Source organism: Heliangelus exortis, chromosome 2 (assembly GCF_036169615.1).
Source record: "Heliangelus exortis chromosome 2, bHelExo1.hap1, whole genome shotgun sequence".
Classification (NCBI taxonomy): domain Eukaryota; kingdom Metazoa; phylum Chordata; class Aves; order Apodiformes; family Trochilidae; genus Heliangelus; species Heliangelus exortis.
Window position 1 is genome coordinate 85,772,006 of NC_092423.1, and position 23,856 is coordinate 85,795,861.

The window sequence follows — 23,856 nt, forward strand, 5'->3', positions numbered from 1 at the left end:
CCGGAGCTGCCCTGCCTGCGGGGCGCCTGGGAGTTTGTATTACCACGTGTGATAGAGCTCTGCCCCTCCCAGTACTCAAATGTAGATAGGCAGTACTGTGTAGGCATGCACAAACTGGCTCCCATATCCTTCCTTTCCCATACCCTTCCCTTTCCTTCCTATCCTTCTTTTTTTGTGAGGAAGGCTTCTAATTAGGGACCATCTCAGCAGCTCGAGGCCCCGGCCAGTGTGAGGAAAAGAGGAACCTGGGCTCTGCTTGCGTTACCGCCTGGGATAGCATCGAGGCAACTGCAGAGATAGGGGAGTTCCCATTAAAGGAAGCGGCCTGTAGCACACCCCACCCGCTCGCTTCTCCTGAAGGGACCCGGGCAGGTCAGTAATGCCCGGGGATGAGGTCTCCAGCAGGCAGAGTGAGGCGTGCCCTGCCTCCTGTGTTCCTCCCGCTTTCCTACTTCCTACAGAGCACACTTCAGCACCGTGCGGAGGGACTAGTCCAGGTCTTGCGACGTGTAACTGTGTCGGGGCAACTCTACACCCATGCTAATTAACTGAGCCTTTCAGCACAGCTAATTAACTGAAGCGGAATACCTCAATGGCCGAGCAGTCCACTGGTATGTTTTCTCCAGTGGCAAACCTGCCTAAGGAAATTTCCAGATGCTTGTCCCTGCCCTTGTGGTACAGTTGTGATAATGCTTTAAAGTTGTACCGATAACAGTTGTGTAAATGAGATCAGTGAAACAGTCCAGGTTAAAGCATACAGAAGAAGTCTTCAAAAACCAGTGGGTCTTGGATGTTAGAGTCCTCATTGGTTTGGGCCTCTGCCCTCAGACATTTCTGTTAACACAAATGCAGGGAGAGAGAGTGCTGCATAGCACTGTATAAGAATGCCTTTAGTGAAGATGTGGCTTTCCAAAAGGCAACCTGGCCCTTCCAATCTGCTTGCTCTGGACTGCTCATCTCGTTAGCCATTCCTCGGGATGCCACTTGACTGGGTAGTTTGGGTAGCATAATTTGAAGGCAGCAACTCCAGATACATTGAAGGCAGGAGATGGGGAGCCAGTTCGTGCATGTCTGTACACAGTACTGCCTATCTAAATTTGAGTAGTGGGAGGAGCATGCTGTATCACATGTTTTCCCACCAGGGGCAACGCACAGGGCTGCTCAGCATGGCTGATTGACAGGGTTTTTCAGATTTTCTGCGCGTTCTTCTGGACAATTCTGCTTTACACTTATAAACATGCTCAGTAATGTCTACCCTGAAGAGCAATCTATCCGAAAGACTTGATTGAGGAAGGCATCCAATAATTTAATCCCTCTTGGTTTACAAAAGGTATGTAGACTTAATCTTCCGCACATTTAAATCCTAATGAAATATTCAAAGTTGACAGACTTCATTCTAGTTATCTGGTTCTGAGACTCTCAGTGGGAGTAAGTTTGTTTGTTACCTCTGTAACGTTCCTCTGGGGTGTGAGAATAGTTAACTCTGCAACTGCAGAGTTTCTGAAAAAGCACTTGACATGTCCACCCTGGATCAGCCCATTAGGTCTGTGTGTTTCTAGCAAAACCTCTTCTTAATGAATGAGCAGTAGACCCCTCAAGACTTTGTGTTCTGTGGAACTAAGGTAAACTTCCTTTAAACTGATACTCTGCATTTTCCAAAGTACTTTGTAAGCAATACTCCTCACCACTTTCTTTAGAGGGAATGCATTAAAATATGCTACCCAACAAGACACATGAAGCTGGCTTCTGGCTAAAAGGCCAAGCTACTGCTCCCCATAATAAAAATAACTGCATGTTGCCCTCCACATAGTCCCACATAAGTCTCACATAAGTGAGATCATTAATTTAGCAATTAATCATTAGTTCCAATTAATCATAATCATGGCTTTAAGAGGCGAAATATGAGTGTATCAGGCATTTGATTTAGATCTACAATTCCTACATTTCTAGTAGTACCAAAGCTGTGCAGTTAGACCACTCTTTCATTACAGCATCAGAAATTACACTGTTGGACATGGAGGAAAACAGATAATCCCCACCTTCACATATGTTAAAACTGTTTTATCCAGTGCTGTCAGTCACACCAGTGAAGGAGAGTATCCCCTGCTCTATTGACTGGGAGTTGCAGATTTAATGGGAACAAAAAATGGTTTTCTATTACCCACAATTTATTACAGCTCCAAAAAGCACCATCCCAAATTCTTTGGTTGTCTGGAAAGGCAGAGAATCCTGTATTGATTAAGGAGGGAAGAGAAGAAGGAACAAAATAGCTATCACTGCCACATACAGGATGACATAGAGCACTAGTCAATATCTCCCACCAACAGAGACTCTCCCTCAACAAATATAGTATAAGATAAAAACAAAGTAGCTTTGTTTCAATAAACCTTCTGTATGGGAATGTCCCCTCATGTCACCTATTTTTTAAAAATGTGCTGAATTGTATTAACATTAATTCTTTACCTGCAAGTAATTTGCCTATCACACAATCAAAAATGTGGACAAGATACTAATTCCATGAAAATAACAGCCTGCAATTAAAAAGAAAAACCACCATTCCCCTCCAAAAAAAAAACCAATCCCATAAACAACCCAGAATAAAGGTTGTCTTTGCTAATTTCACCTTTTGGCAGAGGCATTATTATTTTCTATAATAACCTAAATAAAACCTAAATAATAACCTAAAAACACTATTTCCTGCAGGATTGTCTCCCATTCACTGCATGTCTCAACACCTGCCTTCATTGCACATGTTAACACCTACCAGCTGGATGGCTACTGTCATCCTGTTGGGTATCCAGCTGAAGATATCTAGGACACAGTTTTTCAATTCTCAGTTGCTGCATGTGTTTAGTCACATCTCTGAGCACTTCTTTAAATAAAAAAAAAAAAATCACAACCAGAACCTCTGCTCAGTTTACTCAGGACAGTGCTCGGTTACTGATCAGAGGGAAGAAGTGCTGCTGGAGTGACTTCAGCATCACCCAGAAGTGCTGTCACACCAGCAAACATCTCTGATAGCAGTTTGTGCAGATACCTTGTCAGGGATCAGGTACTGCTTAAAACTAGATAAGGAAAAAAATATATATACTTCTAATATTGATAAGCTCTCCAGTTTGGTTAGCTTGTAGTGACACGAGGAGAAGTGTAGCAGTGTAACAAGTTAAGTAGAAGAGAAGGCTACTTTTTTTTTTTTTTTTTTTTTTTTATTTGATCAACATACCTAGGTTGTGCTACACCTCAGTGTGATCGTGAAACCAGTCTGATTTCACAGCTTAGACTGGCTTTTTTTTGTCAGCACTAGTAGCCAGTGGAAAATTTGCAGGAAAAAGTCCTGATCACTTCCAGGTGACTTAGATGGAGGTAAAGCACAGAGCATGTTTTCAGAGATGTATAGAATGCTTCTGTTACACTTAATGTCCAGTTTTTGGGCAACCTTACTTCTTCAGGAAGAAAAGAAGCACGAATAACTGATTTAGAAAACAAGCCTAATGGGAAAAAGGTGCAGATTTGTAGAGGCTTGGGATAGACACAAGGCAACTGGATAACTGTCTTCAGTCATGTGCGACATCCCCTGTGGCTGAGATGAAGTGCAAACAGCTTCACTCAAAGAAAAGATTACAACCACATGGTAGAACAAATCTTTCTAGATGCAAGCCAAGCTACCTAGGCAAATGGCAGAACCTCTTCCACTAAATGTTTTAAGTGCAGCTTAAGTAAACATCCTGTATCTAGTGACTGATCCTTTTTCAGAGAGGAGTAAAGAGAAAGTCTTTCTGAGGCATCCATCAACCCATGTCTGTAGTCTGTATGAGCTACGGAGCACAAATGCTTCAGACTTGTGTTGCCAAGACCAGCAAGCCTCTACTGAGCAAATAATGTGTGTGCCTGTGTCTGCACACAGATTTTCAGATGTTAATCAGCCAAATTTAAGAGATTTCCTTCAGGTCAGCAAAAGGAATCATGGACATGCTGTCAGAATCATGGACATGCTAAATCTTCTCAATAGATAGTTAAAAAGAGGGGGGTTGTGTCTTTGTTTTTAGTTAGCAATTCTTGATTCTGACTCTTCTTGAAAAGGTTGGATTATGCTTAAGCTCAGTTCAGCCTGAGGGAGATGCTCATGGTGGGAAACTTCATCCCAAATAATTAAATTCTGGCACAGTTGTAACAGAAACTGGATCTTTATAAGGAAAGTGCTTGGCAATCTGAGCCCTAGGTGTTGTGGTCAGTCTGCCTTACAGGTAGCTGTGCACAGAATAAGCCTCACCCCACTTCCAGAGACACTAAGTTCTAAATACCATCCTTATCTCAAGCTCATGAGCTATATTTTGAAGTCCCAGCCTTTTAAAAACATAAACCAACAGTGAACTTGCTGAAAATCCTAGGGGCTCAAGGTATGTTTGCACTATGGAAAACACTGGTTTAGGTGAATGTGGCCTGGGAGTATACACAGTGACTGTGAATGTTGCTCAGCAGTTAGACAGTAACTTGCCTTGCCAAAGTAATTTATATGCTTGCAAAGTCTTCATGGATCTTATCCCCGTCCCACACTTTGGCTGAGATTGTCAAAAGTGCCTATGTTGACTTACAGGCACATATGAAGCAAGTCATGTTCTGCACTGACTCGTGAAATATGCATCGTGAAATACTGGTTAAATAGCATGGAAGGGTACAGGAAAAAAGTGACACTGGGATTGCATCTTGCACTTAATCGTAAATAATGAAAATTTACCAGACTGCAAAGAAGTATTTCTAAGGGAAGCAGTGAAAGTGAAATCAACTCAACCATTTAAATGTAGGCAGAACATTCTAGATTAAGTAAATTACTCTGTGTGCACATGTACAGAAAATTAAGTAATGATTTTTATCTCTACTTTGATTATCTGATCAGTAGTATGGTGAATATGTATTAAAACGAATACTGGCCTTTCTGTCACTGACAAATAGACATCTGAAATTATCTTTTGGCTTGGCCTTACTTTACCCACCTTTATGGCCACCCAGTGACTTCCTCTTATCAGAAATACATAATTATTCTAAATTTTGAGAGAGGGAGACATATTTTCCTTGCATTCATCTATAACAGTATTTCTCTACTTCAGGATATATCTTTTCAAATTGAAAAAAAGCAGTTCATAGGAAAGAAGTGTCAAATCATTTTTGCTTTGTCTAAAATTTGCAAATGTTTTACATTTAGCAATTAATCATGAAAAACATATTTAAATACATCTTATTTAAATGAACCCAGTGTATAAATTTAATATAGCTGCACAAGAGAAACAACGTGGCTCTATGCTAATTTTCTGTAGAACATATTTTGTTTCTTTCAAAATTACCACTCCCTAAAGTATAACAGGAGCCCATTTTAAGTTGTGTGTCATTTGAATTTGAGATGGAACACTGAAGAAATCTGCTTTAATTGAAGCTTGAAAGATATGGAATTGAGCCTTCAGGGAGTGTTGGGCACTTTTCTTGTCATTCTGGTTGATTGATTTGCATGATGTGGGTGGGGAATGTTGTTGATCAGGCTGTCCATTTTCATTTTGTTCTGGTTGTGTCAGCTTTAAAGTGAAGTACAAACTCAGCTTTAAAACGAGGGGCAAGCATACAAGATTTAGAAAAGACACTGTGCTGCAGGTTAAAATAAGTAAAATAGAGCCATTTACACAATCTTGAAGAGTGAACTCAGAATACTGTATGCTGCAATACATTATCATTAGGTCTACTGTATTGAGTAAGTGCCTTCTCTTTTTTTTGTTTCCTGAATCACATGCATATAAACAAGCTGGAAGAAAAATCTTTGAACTTAACATGTCACTTTCATGGTTCCTTGAGAAATACTGCTCTGGATTTAGCAGGCAACCAACAAGCCTTAGTGATGAGACTGATTTTACTGCTCTGGTTTACATTGCAATGTATGCCAAAACTAATGGGGTTGTCATCAGACCTCAGACCTCAGGCTGCTGCTGCTTGATTTCCTATCAAATAATTCTATATAAAACGGGCTGAACTAGTGTCCTAATTTGTTGCTACATGCACATTTATTGCAATCAGACTTTTTTGAAAAATCAGAAGCAGAACAACTCCATACTTACTAGTTTTCTGTGAACTGTTTCTTCCCAGAGTGTTTAACTGGGTAACTGTTCTTCCTGCATTGCTGGTCACACTGCTATGACCATTGTGAAAACAAAAATAATCTTCCAATAGATGGCATATAGAACAATTAATGATACCAGTGCTTCTGAATTATTTGGCATCCTACATAAATGAAACAAAACCCCTTCCCTTTTGCCTGTGTTATCATACAGCAGTGCTCATGAATGCTCTCAAAAATGGGAAAAAAAAAAAATTAGGTCCCTCTTCCCACTTACTCCCCACCCCCTAACAAGGAAAACATATGTTTCAGGAGATAAGTAATAGAGCAGCTTCTTTCTGAAGGTCGCAATTAATGCAACAAGTAAAACCATAACTATATTTCTTTTCAAAGGTTGTTAATGAAATTTGCAAATGTCTCAGTATTTTCATATTCAGCACAGTTCAGTCCAGTAGCACACAGGGTTATAGTGTACCTTAGGGGAGAAGACATAAAGAATTAGGTCTGGAGTCTGGGGATCAGAAGGCAACAGCTTGACTAGACTAATTGATTTCCAGTCTGCTGTTTTAAAAATCTATACAGAGATAATACTAATGAGGCCCTGTTTTGGAGGGAGAAGAAGAAGTTCTAAATTTAGCTATAAACTTTCAGTAACTGTGAGGACTTGTGCTCCAGGTATTTAGCACAGCTGGAGAGGTTTTCTTCCTATGAGCCAAACATACCTTGAATAAGCCTGGCTCTGTCTGTTGTGACACGTACAAAATGCAGTGTGTGTCAGAAGACTTAAAAGCTGGATGCTGCAGCATTCAAATTCCTGATGCCCAGCTCTGAAATAAAATCAGGGCTCCTCCATGCAGCTCTTGGGCTGCTTCAGCAGAGAATGTAGGAAAAGATGGAGAACTGCCAGCACACTGAATTGGGAGTGCTTGGTCAATATCTTCAGCAGAAAGATGCTTTTCTTAGTAGTTGGAAGCCTTCCTATGCAGATACCTGTTAAATCTCACATCTCTGCCACAAGTGCTCCAGAGAGACACCTGAGTTCCATTCTAATATATTTTCTGGAAGTGTGCTCTTGGACATAGGTAGGATTCATGTCCCTTATTTCTGGATTCTTGTCAGGACCAGGTAGTACCTGAGCTGTGGTTTCACAGCCATGTTAGTGCAAATGTGAGTCTTCAGGGATGCAACTCAAGGGCCCTAGACTGTATTATCAAAATCAATGCCCCTAAAGGCTCTGATGTGCTGCCTCATAAACACTGAAAGCTGCAGTGCTAGAGTTCTAGATTTAGTCCAAGTCCCACTCTAAACACCCATATTGTGTCAGCCTTTCATGGTGTTCGTATTTATCCTGACTCTCACGAGAAATGGTCTGAAGCTCTGCAAAGGCTATCATCATTCTGTGGATTTTATACACAGAGAAGTCAAAAAGAGCATTAAGCTTTAAAAATCATCCACCCCTAAATTAGGAAAGAATGGTGTTAAAATCATTCACAGATATAAAATTGAACCCTCCTAGCAAAGTTCTCAGTTACAGGGTTCAGTTTAATATTGGAATGCTACATTTTCCTTGTCACAGAGCTATCTGTTGGGGGGTTATTTAATTCTCTTAAGACACTGTCTGGTTTTGAGAATATGCATAGCCTCCTGATTTTTTTTCCTTTGTTGCAAAACCATTTCTCAAGCTCAATCTGACTTCTCAAAAGTTAGAATCTATGGCAGTACAAAACTCCCCAGACAACAGTGATTAGTCTTCCTCTCCCCAAATCACCTTGTGATGGGGTTTGTGGTGACCCTGGGTCATTGCAAGGCAAAAATAGGAAAACATGTCCAGAGGAAATGAAAAGATGGTTTTGTCACAGCCTAACCTTAGACTGGCTTTGGCTTCCGTGGCTCTGTAAATGAGTAAATGTCTGTGGATAGGAGAAGTCTGTTGGGTAATGAGAGGTGGTGGGAAGGCAAGAAGAAGCAGGAGAAAGGGCTAACAGCCTTTGTGATTACTTGTTTAAATAGTTTGGAACAGGGATGTCCTCAGTTTTATTTGCCACTGGGCATTTCTTTTGTTCATGCATAATAGAGGCTTGGTGGTCTTCAGTCTGCTATGAATGTCCACACTTTAAATCCTTAGACTGGCTCATTCATTTCCAGAGCAAAGAGGAACAAGGTTTCTTACCCAGGTCCCAGCACTGCAATCAAGTGCTCTCATTCCTAATTATTCCAAGCAGAGCAAGACACATTCCCCAGAGTGACCAGGTGCCTAAGCAACCACTTTTTAATTGCTTCAGTCAGAGAAAGAAGTCAAATTATTTCCTACTTTTCAAGTAAAGGATTAAAGAGAGCATTTCTACATGAAATGTGTGGTAAGAGTGGCATCTAATGGCTCTGAAATCCTCACGATGGTGGGGGAGGCCATGCCATTGTTATGAGGAAGTAGGGGAAGAAAAAGATTTTGGATGCCACCGAGCATCAAGTTCAACTGGGAACTGCAGATTTGGATGCTCAGATGTACACGAGTCCTGTGTGGAGCTAGCTTGTCAATATGAACAGTTTGGGTACGTTTGGATAACTACCATTTCTATAAATAAATAAGTGTAGAGCACTTGGAATACATGTTCTTCCTTTCCTGCCTTCCACGCCATATGGGACTTGTATAATTCTAGAATTACAAATATGACATAATCACCAACACTTCCACTGGTAACATTACTATCTCTGTAAAGCCCGATAGCTAACAAAAACTGTTTTCAAAGCAGAGCTGATCTCATTGCTGATGCTTGTGCATAAAGATGTTTTGGCATGATAAGATTCTGTATAAACTGATGTGTTTGTTATTGAAACACCTCTTAAGTTTTCATAACTGTTCAGAAGGGAAAATAAAAATAAAATAAAATTAAATTAAAAAAAAAGACAGCAACTTCTTTCCTGGATGGAAATGGCAAAGCAAAAGGATTTCTGCAATCTTTTAACTGTTGAAAGACTATTTTAAGTACAGAAAGAAACACATTAAGCTCATAAGAATGGGCTATTTGGTCTTTATGCAAATAAGAATTCAGTTGTTTCATTACCACAGAACTGTCTCATTCCAGATGCTTCTCCTCCAAACCTTTCTTTATGAGTCAATAGCTCCAAGCAGCTAATGCCAAATTTCAGGTTAGACTGTCGAAAAACTGTCAAAGAATGCACCACAAAATATAGGGGGGGGGATTGCTTACAGTGGGTAAGAGGCTGCTGTTCTATTAAGATAATTAATTGGAGCAAAATAACTGCAATTATAAGTGGGAGCTATAATGAGACCGTGAATGAAGTATATATAGTTATATGACCCACTAATGACTCCAGAAAAAGCCATGAGATGAATGAGTCACCGAGTTTTTAAATATAGTTCCCTGCTGCATTAGTTTTATCATCAAACAGGGCTCCACTTGAATTAAAAGGGAGCAAGGGCTATATGTAGGGGTCCTACAGCCTCAGCGATCGCTGGCAACAAAGGCAGAGGCTACACAAGTAGTTTCTATTAGAAGTGATGTAAGAGAGAAACATTTGCAAAGGGATGAGTCACTGATCAGAGGGCTTTCAGTTTGACTCTGATAGTGGTTTGGATAAATGCGTTCATTATTTTCTATAGCCTGTGACCTTTCCTGCTTCATAAATAGTAATATTTATTTTTCTGCACAATATTTGTTTTAGCATCATCTCTATTGATTTCACTGTATTTCATCAGTTGTTCCAGTTGTAAAATGAGGTTCACTCGCTAGTATAAGATCAGCAGCTTCCTAAAGGCAAAGAAAATTGCAAAGACGTACCATAATTTTAACAGCTGGAGCCAGAAATAGCCTTTGACACAATGCTTTTAAAGTAGTTTTTTTACTACATGACACAATTTGTTTTTAAAGAACTGTGATGTGTCTTACAGACACGTCTGGCAAAGCAAAGTCATGAGAGGGGTAAAACAAACAAAATGACCTCTGCTCTGCTGGCCACCAAAACATCACAGGCAAGGAAGTGAAGAATTTTACAAGGTCCTTCAGAAACATAAACCCAGAGACTGTATTGCAAATGTTCTTACTATCATTTGCAGTGCTGTCTCTAAAGGTCATTTCTAATTTCCACCACAATTTGTTCCAGCCCAAATTTATTTGCATGAAATGAAGAAGTAATTCAGATAGCCTGCTAAAACGTTTGTGGGTTTGGGGGACCATATATTGCTACAAGGAGAAGGAGCTTTGAGAGTTTATATGCAAAAGTATGTCTCTCCACTTCAAGAGATTTTCTTTGCACATTTGCAGAAGTGAAAGGAAAACTTAAAATAATGATAAGAAACAGTAAACTTCTTTTTTTTTTTTTTTTTTTTCTCCTGTTTCCCCTCTCCTGCACCACACATGCATACTCCTAAGGAGATAAGAGGAACAAAATTCATAGCCACTGTGCTGCAAAAATCCAGAGACAAACTTAAACAATGATTTATTTCTGAAAATAAATAAAACGGAGAGCAACCTCCTTTCTGGAAGAAATTTGGCATCATTTACTGATATGAAACCACAAAAAGCATCTGGCATTTAAAAGCTATTAAGAACACAGCCCAGCCAGACTTTCTCATGTCTCTAGTTCAAATAAATTGGCTTACTCTTTGGAGTGAACATGGGATGAGTGCACAGGGCTCGCCTCTCCGCGTGGGTGTCTGCTGCGCACCATTGCCTGAGCTCATCCTGTCAAAGCAATCAAGCTCAGAGTCTGAGCTCCCATTCAGTCCCTGGTTCAGCACAAGCTGTTTATAAACTCTGCCGTAGCTTGCTAATACAACACCATTTACGTTGCTTATAATTGACACCAAAGGAGTAATTAAGAGGGAATATTTTAATTGGACCCGAATTTAACTTGTCTTTTGTTGCTATTTGGAGCATCTCGTGTGGATATAGCCTCATCTTGAAAACATATTATGTAAAAATAGGAAGGTTCATATATAAAAGTAGTCCAGAAATACAACGATATTATGCACGAGAGCTTTCAGGTCTGGCTAATTTATTCCTGTCAGTATCAAGACAACAGTTAGATGCAGAGTGTTTCTTTGAGTTCAATAAATTTGTCCTGGCAACAGTGCTGACATCCAGCATTAGGGCTATAGACCACACATCCATAACAATCTTTTCTCCCATCTATTGTGAAATTCTGCTATGCAGCTTAGAGAGAAGAGATATAAAAAGCCTGAAGTAAATGACAAAGAACTTGCCATCTCCCTGTGCTTATTTATGTGGTGAGTCCTAACAAGAAGCTGGCATTTCCTGCATGTCACGTGTGTCTGGGAGTCTCTGGAGATTTGTGGCAGAAAGGATGATACATCCTTTGGTTTGAAGGCTGTGCTTGCCTTTTATGGGTTTCATTGGCCTATCCCTCACAGTTAAATTTCTTGTGGTCTCTTCTGCACACTGAGGCAATTGCCACTGTACAATATCCATGTGTTACACCTTTAGACACATATTCATGAAAACCGTAAATCTAGTATTTTAAAAAACACTTATTTTGAAATAATCTGCTTTCATACTGTTCATAGCTTACTACAGAACTAAAGGATTTCTTCTAATCCATCCTATGTTAGGACTATTTGGAATGTGAGCTGCTTTCTGCAATATTAACTGGAATGTTACTGCAGTTATCTTTGCAAGATCAAACTTCATATAAAAGTTTGGTCGATATCCTCAACATGGAACACCAAAATATTAATGGTAATAGCACAGACTGTCTCATTGAAAACATGTAAATGTTCAGAATACTTATTTACTTTTTTATAGCTAAGACCTAGAAAAAAGTCCTAAGCAGAGTATAACTGTAATTTTTTATGGGCTTAGTATAAAAGGCTTAGTAAACTTTTCTGAGGAATTATTTGAAGAAATTCACAGCATTAGTTTATTCTGGATTGGAGCAAAACATGACAACTTCATACAAAAGTAGGTCCATTAGAAATATTTTTTGTCTATTTTGTGTGCCAAAGAGAAATTGTTTCAATGCAATACTTTACAGTATGACATGAAGATTAATTTTCATGAAATTTTTCAGCCAGGCAGACTTTGGTGTGTATCAGAAATCAATACAGGTCTCTTTTAAATTTTGTTATTTATTTCTATTTTAATAGAGGCAGAGAATAAGAAGCCCCCCTGTGAAAAAATTAATATCTTTGTATTGAAATGGATATTAAAAGACAGATTATTACCTAGGGACTCTAAGCTTCATACTCTCCTGTGCTTTGTTCTGTACCCATAAAGAATCCTGTGGAAGCCAAACACGGCTGTTCATATGCAAAAAGAAAAAGCATATTCCAAAGCTATGAAGGGCTAATTTAACAAATGCATTAACCATGCATCTTTCTCCCTTTATACTTATATTTCCATTGAAAAGAGCATTCGGTATCTTACATCTTTTTCATCAGACAAAACTGCTCTGTAACTCTTTGCATCCCAAGATGAGAAATAAAATGCAGGAAATAAAAATCACTGTCAACCCAATTGTATAAGGAGCTTACTGTAGGATGTGTTCTTTCAGTATCTTAAAGCCACTCCTCCAGATGGGATTTCAGAGGACAATGTGAGAATATGAGACTAGAAAGTGACGCCAGGGCTCCGAGCACCAGAAAGCATTGACTGTCAGTCACTGCTGAGGACAACTTGAAAAAGATTAATGCAATGAAATAAATTGAGCATGAATTCAAATGGCTTGATCAAACTGAACCAGAGGAAGAGCTTCTGTGATGCTGACTGCCTGGAAAATCAGGCCTTAGGGTTCCATAACAGTATAATTTACTTTTTTTTTAAAACACCAACAGCACGTCTTGCTGTTTTCTGCTACTGCTAAAAATCTTCTTCTTCTGCACAGAAGACTTAGAGTTTGTGACTGAATATGCTATTAATATTTTAATATTTAATTTTATGTGATTTAATAACACAGGCAGAAAACTAGACCTATCCACAAACTGCATTTCTCATTTATCATTTGCAGCAGAAAATTATTTGAAGGAAAAAGACAATTGGGCCCACAGTTCCGGGTTTCTTTGCTGAAAGGAACTGACTTTATTATTAATGTGAGACTGTATGATCAAACAAAGAAAACTTTCCATTCTGAAATTCCATCGTGTTTGTTTGGAGTGTATGGAAGAGGGGAAAACTTTTAATATGATCATACATTTAGATGAAAATAAGAGAACAGATTATATTTAAAAAATGCTTTTTCTGGTGTCTGGGAGTGTGGTTCAGAAACAAATCTCTTAAACTGCTATTATTAGCCATCTCAGAGGACAGAGATATTTTATCTGACTCTGCCCCAGTTTGAAGACCTCTCAGTAATACAAAGAAATTGAAGTAAAACTATATGAAAGTCATTCGTCCTAATTTCTTGTACCCACTGAAGTGATCCATTTTGAAAGTCTAATCTAAGGAATGAAGCTTTAAAGGACTCGTTTCCTGCTCCCAAACATAAAGCATTCTTCCTGTAAGCTTTTCTCCTTTCCCACTGAGAAAGCTGTTGTGATTTTGTTTTATAGTTCCGATATAAAAAGTGATGCTGTAGTTTTAATAAGAGTTGGGAATGTTTGAAATGCAAGATACATTTTCTATCCATAATGGAAGAATTGTATTGGGTAACCATCTACAAGCAACACCTTATTTTTTTGTTACATTAATTCATTGGTTGCAGATTAGGTGCAATCTGTAGTTCAACTTCTATTGAGTCAAATGACTAAGGAAAAAGCCTAGGAATTAATCTGATGAGGTGATAACCTTTCAGAAATCTTCCCCTTCAGAAGGCTCCCTCCTAAATTCTCAGTACTCTGGAAAATATATGGAAAATAGTGAATGTAAGGAATTAAAATTGCCAGAAATGTGTGGCAATTTAGGGAAAAAAAGAAACGAAAAAAAAGAGAAGCAAATTAGGAAGAATAAGTGAAATAACAAATCCTATGATGGCACCACAAGTACATGAAGATTTAAGAAAAAAAATAAAATGAAACAAATCTCAGGGTGTCCTGAATGTTGTCTGAGGAGTTTGAGCCAGGAAAGCCACTAGTCATTTACAGCCAAAAATACTGTGGATTTTTGCCAACCTTGTCTTTCTAGGTTTGTGTCAGTCCATATTTTCCCTATCTTTCTGTTGGCTACTTGCCTTTTCAGCACTTTAACTAAAGGGTAAAAAATGAAGCTATACTTGGCTGGCAGACCATACTGATGAGTCAATCCACTGCTTCCTTGGAGGCCAAAAATACCTTTCATATGATGTAATTGTGGACTTTTATTTCAATTGCCAACTAGTACTTATAGTCAGTGTCTATGCTAAAAACTAATGATCTGGATACTTGAGGCACAGAAGTGGAGAGGTGACAGAGGAGCTCATGGCCATTACTTACTAGTGACATTCAGTCAAGTGGGAGACACTGCCCAAGGGAGCTGCAGAGATTACAGGTTTCTATTGGATTCAGAAGAGTAAATTTCAAAAAGGCAGCATTTGTAGAGGGAAGTAATATTTATTAGGCAAATTGGTAGAGGTCAAAGCATGCTGTGCTTGATCATGTAATATCATGGCTATAGTGCATACCAACAAAGTCTATAGCTTATTTCTAAACAGAAAAGATACTGCTTCAGTTTCTGCCTGCATCATGAAGATTATAATCCTGTATTTACAAGTAACTTACAGTGCCTGATGACTAATAGGAACAGGCTCAAGCTCCTGGCTCAGCCCTACTCCCTTTATGGCACTAGCAGGAATAAAGAGCAGTACAATCTCCTTTTGGATGCAAAAAAGAAATATCTATTGAGTAAAGTCAACACTTGAACTCAAGAGAGGGTGTGAACAACGGTAGGTAGCTACTTCTGAGTAACTTTGTGTGCCAATGTGCTGGTTGTGAGAGAGAAGTGCTTTGTTGCAGGTGGGTAACTCATGCATTAGTCAGGAGCAACTTTGGTGACAAACCTGCAGGAAATGTAAATCACATAAAACCCCCACGTTAAAACTGCCTCGAAAAGTACGTAAGTCTACAAAAAAAATCTCCCCAAATCAGAGAGCTGAGATCTGTCAGACCGCAAGAGCCAAGCCTCTAAAAATGGCCAGAAGTTACCCAACTCACGTGAGAAAGGCACTAACAGAATTTTCTTCCTCAAAAACAGATTAAAAAAAAAAATAATCTATCTTTCCAAGACCTAGCACCTCTGAGAATCGGCAGGGTTGCGGAACAGATGCTGCAGCCTTCGTTTGATTGTTTGTTACTCTGTAAAAAGGGAACGAGAACATGAAATAAAAGCAAAAGTAGCTTTTAACCTGGGGGAAAAAAATAAACCAACACAAACCAAAACAACAAAAACAAAAGCCCACAAAGAAACAAAAAAACCCACTCACGTCGTTCACAGGCTCCGACAGCACAGATCACTTAATTCCTTTTTTTCTCAAAAAGCTGTTTAAATCTGTTTCCCCCGGTTCCGGGGGGCAGCGGGGGCTCTGTGCCTTCCCGCCAGTCCTCTGCCGCCCTCTGCTGACCGCATTCCGCATCCCTCATCCCGCATCCCGCCTGCCGCCTGCCGAGGGAGGGGAAGCGACACGAAAAAAACCAAACCAAACCAAACCAAACCTGACCATTTCTACAGAAAATGCCCATATCCTGACTGTGCCGCTCTGTTCACGCTGGGTGGTACTTACAAAAGCTTGCACCTCCTGAGAAATTAGTTCCTTCCCTTGCTGAAGGTGCAACCCTCGGTAGTCCCCAAAAGTCCCTCAGCTCCCTCTACTCCCAACAAAGTAGCTTACATAAAGCTCCAAATGTGCAGCTTTCGGTTTCTTGTGGAAATGCCGCAGTCTTAAAGCACTCAATCAAATAAGAAGTTGGAAACTGGATGCCCAGGTCTCCAAGCCCAGCAGAGCCTCTCCTGGGTCCAACGCCTTTGGAAGCCATCCACGCTGCTGTTTGCATTGCAGGATAACCTACCAGCCTTAGTCATGGGCCAAGAACCTGTTTACATGGGTTACCACACAGTAATAATCATTTACGACTTCTGGAAATGAAGGGGTTTTGATTTGGGTGTTTTCTCAGGTTTGTTTGGGTTTGGCTTTTTTTTGGTTTGGTTGTTGGGGTTTGTTTTTTGTTTTTTGTTTTGGTTTTTTTTTTTTTTTAAGCTTTGTTAGACTAGCTGTAAAGAAACCAGTGGAACTTCCAGCTGTATTAACCCTGGTAAACTGAGCTGAGAGTTTGTTGTTGCTTATGCTGCTGTGGTTTCTGCTGTGTTTACACTCAACTCATGTGCAGTAATAGCCAAAATAGTTAAACACAAAATACAAATCCCATATCTAAGGATCACATTCTGTGGCTCTTTTTTCTTCCCTCTCCAAATCCTTTTTCAAGATGTATACTGCCACCCTTCCACTGAACAGTTCTTTCTTCTGAGGTTATCTTCAAGATTTTGCCTTTTTTCCAGGGGAAAGCAGCCTACAGTTTCCCAAGGATGCCCCTACATGCTCTGCGTCTCTTTTGCTACTTGTTATGATACAATGTAGATCAAATTAGATTCCCTGCAGTTGAAACATGGCAAACAGAAGAAGGGGTGTGTGATACATGTTGTGTACTGAAGTGCTGGAGGTATTTTGCTGCTCAGTAGGTAGCAAAGCTCAAACCCAAGACTGAATAAGAGGAGGGACGCCAGTAGCAGAGAGGGGACCTAATAGAACAGAGAGAAAGGGGAGAAATAAGAGTGTGACCCCTCCATCATGTAGCACACTCCTGTCTGTGCCTGGCATGATGGGAGGAGGTCTGTTATTGAGCAAGCCACACTTTTTCTCATTGCCTATAATTACAGATACACCCATAAACTGCACACACAAGCTTATCACAAAGAGGCTTTCACCTCCCTTTGGACATGAGTGATGCTATTATGGATTCTGTTACAGGCAGTACTTCTATGTGGTGCAGTTTGGTGACATTCTCAGGAAAGTTGTAAAGTCTTAATTTTAGTTTTCAAGCCACTGTGGTAGGCTGCTGTAAATTATTAAGTGCTGCAGCCCAGGTACCAGTTCTGGGCCATCTCATGTGATGGCAATTCTCCCCACTTTCAGGAATCCAATGATGATAGCAGTATATTTGGACAAGAGTGGGTAAAACTGGAGATTATACACACAATAGCTGTGCCTCTATCTCCCTACTCTTTATACTTGCAGAGTTTAAGGAAGAAGAGCAGCTGATGTTTGGGCAATGCCACACAGTTCAGCTTCTGCCACATGCACTGAGACTGCAAGGCTACCTATTGCTGCATCGACCTTGCTGGCAGGACCAAGAATTTGCCTCCTCTGCAACTCTAAGGAGTTTAAAATCATAGCTCCAAGTAAGGCAGAAAGGAGAAAAAGGAGAAAAAACCCACCAAAAATCAGTCTCCTGTATAAACAGGACAAAAGCTCCAAGACCTGCAAGTTGCAACTTCTTATGACTTGTGGCAAAGACTTGGCCTGACTTAGATGCCTATATCCAGGACACTGTCCATGGCTGCAACTCTTCCAGACCAGAAATAGCTTCCTAGCTTCCAGTCACCTGCTGACACAGTCCTTGAGCCTCTCCTTGGCATTCCTACTGTGATAACCAGTGGGCTCCTTGCTTGGTAATGCCCAATGTGCATGAGGGCTTCTAGAAATGAGGGCATTGGGTTGGATCTTGCTCTCCTCTGAAGGCAAGAGAATACTTCTTCCTGACAGCACTAGAAGTGCAAAGGGGTTACACAGATCTGACTAAAGGGAAAAAAGGGAGAATATACCTCACACTATTTTTCAAAGCATTTCCCCTCCATGACACTGGAAAAAGATGTTGTCCTTTTCCACTGCACATTAAAATCACCAGATAGAAAAAATTTATATTCTATTGTGACATTTAGGGAAACACAGCTGGATCAGCAAAATGTTTTAGCAACAAGTTTGACCAATTAGTTATGGTACTCATGATATTTTCTACTTATATTTTCACCTTTCCCCAAGATAGTTCAGGTGAATTGGAACACGGTCAATACAAGCACAAATTTTCAACCCCCTACCTATTCAAAACAAGGTGTATTGCACTAATTTAATGTGGGCTTTAAAAATTCATTTATCTCTATCATCTTTGATGAAATTATCTGTCATTCGTGAATCTCACAAAGTTGGATTCAAACATTCCTGTTGAATTTGGTCCATTCATTCAATGGAGCTATGATTTTGATTCTTATTTAACCACTGAAATAAAGACACATGAACAACTGGGATAGTGCATGTGTGCTTTATGTAGCCCCATATCAAAGATCCTTCTGTATTCTTCCAACAGAAGTCATTCAAGAGCCCCTAAGTCTGAAGGTTCCCCCTATTTCTGCTTAATCATTCTCCTACACCCTTGTTTTCATCCATGCCCAAATATCAAAGCTTGCAAATTCTGTTTGTAAAGGGTGAGATGAATTGCACGAGCAGTTTGAAGGCTGATGCCCTGCTGACACCTGGATTTTAGACACAAGCTCAATTTTAAGACCCTTCAGTTGCTGATTCTGAGATTAACAGTAATTTCTCATCAAGACAAGAGGGCATGGTGTCAAATTGTGCTGGGAGAGGTTTAGGTTGGACATTAGAAAGAATTTCTTTACAGAGAGGGTGATCAAGCATTGGAATGGGCTGCCCTGGGAAGTGGTGGATTCTCCATCCCTGGAGATATTTAAAAAGAGACTGGATGTGGCACTCAGTGCCATGGTCTGGTAACTGCAGTGGTAGTGGATCAAGGGTTGGACTTGATGATCTCTGAGGTCCCTTCCAACCCAGCCAATTCTATGATTCTATGATTCTCTTATTTTTTACCACAAAGAGCTCTGAATTTAACATTTTTTTGGTGCTGAATCTTGCATTTGTTTCCAGGCATAGGAATGAGATTTTTCCCACATGCATTTAGCTGTGTTGAACTTTAATTAGAAAAAGGAAAGAAAAGATATGCATCTTTGAGAATTTGGTTAACATTTGTTTGCACTTCATTAACTAATGCCAAATGCAGGAAGGAAGAAAACATCGCATTCTTTAAGAAAAATAATAAATGAAAGTGTGTTAAAATGGGGGGGGGGAGGGGGAAATAGCATAGGAAACATAATCACAGGCAGGAAGTGTATTATTCCAGTTCTGACACTGGTGAAGGAGAAGGACAGCAAAGTATAACAAACTTCAGTGTCAGTCAGCTAGTACTATTCCCAATGTTGTTTCACAGTAACATCTAAAATGTGGTCATTTCCATAGGAATAAATTCTGGGTCTGGGTTTACCCTCATTTTCCCTGAACGTACCACTCACTGCCCATTGCAGCAGTGACTGGAGGTCTGTCTGCTCATCCTCTGCTTGAAGGGAAGTGGTGGAGTCACCATCCCTGGAAGTGTTCAAAAAATGCATTGATGTGGCACTTGAGGGCATGGCTGAGTTGGGATGGTGGTGCTGGGTTGACAATTGGACTAGATGACCTTAGAGGCCCTTCCAACCACAATGATTTTATGACCTAGATGACTGGCCAGGGCAGTGCTGGTTGTCCTGACCACACTGACATTGCTGCAGGGGCTGCTGCAGATGAGCCCTGAGTGACCTGCACTAGTACTAGTCTAGCACTAGATAACCTAGTACTCCTGTGGGTTGTCATCATCTGAGCAGCAATGACCTCTGAAGGTAAAACTGAACCACCTTTCCCTGCTCTCAGGCACCCCTATCAGACAGTAACCAACTCAGACCCTTTGTTGGCAGCAGCTGTGCTGAAATCCAGTGTAAAATGTGACTGTGATGGCTGGGCTGTGCCTCGCTGATGCTCCCTGCCGCCCCGCTGGGCTTGTGACCAGTGACTGGGCAGTAGACTGCCCTGGATACCTCATCATCTGCATACAGTTGTTAATAAAACTGAAAGACTAACAGTAACACCATCCAAAACAGAACTGAAATGCGTATCAAATGTATAATGCCTCTTGGGATAAATAAATAAACACTGAGTCACAGGGAGCTCCACTAGCAGAGGCTGTTGAAATGCAGAAAGGGACAGGGGTCATGGACTTTTAGGGACTGTGTGCTTGAAGGAAGATGATATCACAGCACTCTCTCTTTTACCTCTTCTTTTGCCTTATCGTTCTCCTGAACCTCAATGATTCTGAGCTCAGCTAAAAGGGAAATCCACAAGAACACCATGTACCCGTGTACTCATAAGGCTATAAAGCTTTGAGGATCACAAGACAGGGTCTGGTATCTCCTCACCACAATATATGACTTGATGAGAATAAGGCATGACTTTTTTTCAAGGTCTTTACCTGTTTCCAGTTCTTTATGGTGAATTTAGCACTACTGAAAGCTCCAGCAATCACAGCAATTCACGGTGCCCAGCACCTTGTGATAACAAATCCCAAACATACTGGTGTGGAAGCTGAAACTCCAAAATTTTGCAGGGAAGGATTTAATTTATAATTTTCTTTTCCACATAGAATTTGCAGTAATCTGCTGATACTTGTAACAGTATAAAAGCACTGGTAAAGAAATATTCACAGCGTGCAGTCACTCAGCTAAATTTCCTCATCCTGCTAAGAATAATAAACACAAACACCTTTCTGAAGGCGTTTAGTGTCTATAAGTATCTGAAATATCCCATACTGGGAAAGTGTGGTCACTGTAGAAGTGCTTAGCTGTCTGGCTAAGGTGTAGCTGGTCCACTGGAAATGCTCACATGAAGTAAAGCAAAGCATCACTGAATTCTGGGCTGCTATTTCACGTCTTTCACATATCGGTAGAAACTCCTGAGGGTGACTGAAGCTGTGGCTCAGTGTGGACATTCCCAACCCTGTGTATTTGGGAAATGTTCTCTTCAGACTTGGGTGCATTTCTGCAAGATTTACACACATTGCTAATCAGTAAACACCACATGAATTGGAGGAGTGGGTTCATAGGACAGAGATGATTTAGGTGATGCACAGAGATAATGTAAGCCTGTGGCTTCTTCCTTCCTAAGGCAACTGGAAATACAAAGTGATGGTTCAAGCAGTAGGAAACTGGGATTTAGCCCTGTAGCAGATCCTAACCTTCTGGAAATGAAAGGACATTCCTAAAGGTATGAAGCTGACAGGGCTAGGCAACAAGGAAGCCAGTAGTGTCCTACTCCTACCCTGCATCAGCTTGGACCTCAGTGCTGGAGGGAGCAAGTGGGACAGGATGTGAGGTGCACACCAAGGAATTACAGCACTGAAGCCTCCAGCATTTCTCCAGGAAAGCAAGGAAGGAAGGGTATGGAACACACCTCACCTTTTACCTTGTCTGTATGATGATCTTCAGGATGACCTCACGTGAAATAGTAGGGTAGCCTTAAGAGAATAACTGCTTTTTCTATTTAAAAGAGATATATTTCTTCATGTAATAAATCCAACAGTGGTTCAGTGAAAACTGAAATATCACCAGTCTTTCCAGAGGTAAAAATAAGGCTGAAATTCAATGTAGAGCTAATGTAATCCATGGAAGCCCTATTGAAGCCTATGCTAATTTACATGGTTTCAGTGGAAAGACAACCTCAAAATAGCAAAGCCCCTATGAAAGGAAGGACAAAAGAAAGTAACCTCCACTTTGAGGTGCCTTTTTTTTTTTTCCCCCCACTTTTGCAGGTTTCTGCCTCAAATTAACATTAGCTAATGAAGTTCTTTGCTGTGAACAGCAGGTCGATTACTGTAAGGATTACATTTACATTTGTCTTTAATGAAGTGAATCTTACTGCTATTGCTCCTGCTCAAGGATATTGTATTAAATGAAGCCATGCATCCTAATGAGTTTCAGCCATATCAGAAAATGATGAATAAATAAAAAAATACAAAAATAATTTTTAATTATGCGGGGATTGTTCCCAAAGTGAAAACATCTCAGACAGGAAGATGGCTTTAAATAACTCGAGGTTTAAGAAAAACCATTTCCAAAGGGATCATTAGAAAATTCATCTTTTACAGATGCAACACTCCTGGTACCAATTAATTAATGAAGCTGGAAATTAGCATAACTTTAGTACAAAAATAGATACAAAGTAGCTGTTACAACGCAAGTATCCCAAGTGGAAAGTTTTTTTTCCCCGTCTTGGTTGCATTAGACTTCGGGCTATAAGCACATCCTAAAAATTATCTTTGATATCTGCACTATGAATACTGTGAGATGAAACATACCTTTGACAAAAATAACTTCATTATTGTGAAGTATCAAAGCATCACTGAAATAGCTGGAGTTGTAGTGATAAGTCCCGGCAGAGTGCCTGAGCCATCTGGGTTTCTGTGCTGAAGAGAACTGCAGTTGAATACCTGCCTGTTCTATGGATATTCCAAACTCCACGTGGATGGATATTCCAAAATCCTGATGAGGAGCTCAGTCTGAGTCCATCAGGCACTGACCTTGTTAGCCTGTCTGTCTCTTCTACCCTGTTCTGTGCTTCTGATTTTATGTCTGATATTTGCATTTAACAACAAGTCTGATCAGCTGGGCTGAGTTAAATAACTCAGGTTTTTTGTAGAGTAGGTAATGCATCTTTGTGCAGCTGTGCAGGAGTAACACTGATAACTACTGCATTACTTACACTTCCCCAACTAAAGCCATGAGAGCGGATGAGGTGCCTCTGAACTCATGTCCATAGGGTATAAATCCAAGCTGGAAATCCAACCAGACTTCCACCTGAGTGGGAAGAGGCCTGGTTAATTTGATTAGAAAGTGGCCAAGGTGCCCATTCCTGATACCACTGCTACAATAGTATTGGACAAGAGCAAAAAACAGAGATGACACGTTGGCAAACCATCTGAAAACAGTCTCCAAATGTACTTATTCCACGACCTTCCAACGCCTTTCCAACAGGGGATGTGGGTTTTCTTATGGGTGTTTTTCCAACAATAGAAAATTACTTGATGTCAACTTTTGTTTTTGAATGGCATAGGCTGACTTGGGCGTAGGAGGAAGGAGCCAGCCAAGAGGAAATTTGAGGCTTTTTAGTTTCCCACTGTAAGCAGGTATGCATTGACTGTACTGCTTCCAAAGGCGTATGCTGCAAGTCAGCATTAATAATAGCTCTCAAAAATGTGGCTGAACCTGTATAATAAACAAGATGTAGTCATAGCACCCTGTAGGACAGCACCCATTACAGTGCAAACTCCAGGTGTCTAAGTAATAAAACCTCTACCTCCTCCCAGTCCACCATATTTGCACCCTGTTTGTTCCTAAAAATCCTCTGTCCCAACCTTGAAAGAAGCGAACATGTCTGATGGAGGTAGCAAAAGTGAGTGAGGATTTTCCAAGGAAATGTTTTTACTGGGAAATACCATTTCTGAGAAAGTGTAACTGTTAAAAAATAAATAAATAAATAAATAAATAAATCACCCAAAGCTGTCAATGAAAGAAGATATCCTGAGAAGACACCTGATGGGCTACGATTCTCTCACAGCTCGTACCACTTCTGCTACTTGTGGGTTTTTTGGTAAGATTCCTGCACGGCCTAGCCACATGGAATAAGAAACCTCCTAGGTTCATGCCACAGAAACAAGGGTCTGGTAACCCTGGGGTTTTAGTGTCACTGAAACTTAGCTTTTGACTCTGCAATACAGAGGTAGAAGGCCTCAAATTCCACTTGACTCAACCCGTGGTTTCCAGACTTTTATCTTGCAACTGGTCCCTCCTCTCACTGGATCTTAAAAGCCACATGGACACCATGGAAAGTGAACACTTAGGCTTCACTTTGTTCATAAACAAAGCATTCTGATTGTTTCCAAATAAGTT

The 23,856-nt window shown here is 40.3% G+C and overlaps 1 protein-coding gene and 1 long non-coding RNA gene across 4 annotated transcripts in view; one reads left to right on the forward strand and one right to left on the reverse strand.

Moving 5' to 3' along the window:
* PTPN3 (protein tyrosine phosphatase non-receptor type 3) overlaps positions 1-23,856 on the reverse strand; it is a 175,030-nt gene that overhangs the window by 135,324 nt on the left and 15,850 nt on the right. The window lies entirely within an intron of this gene.
* Positions 8,947-18,337, forward strand: LOC139792883 (uncharacterized). The gene is made up of 2 exons (XR_011724429.1): positions 8,947-9,311; positions 17,273-18,337. It is a non-coding gene; the product is annotated as an uncharacterized lncRNA (long non-coding RNA).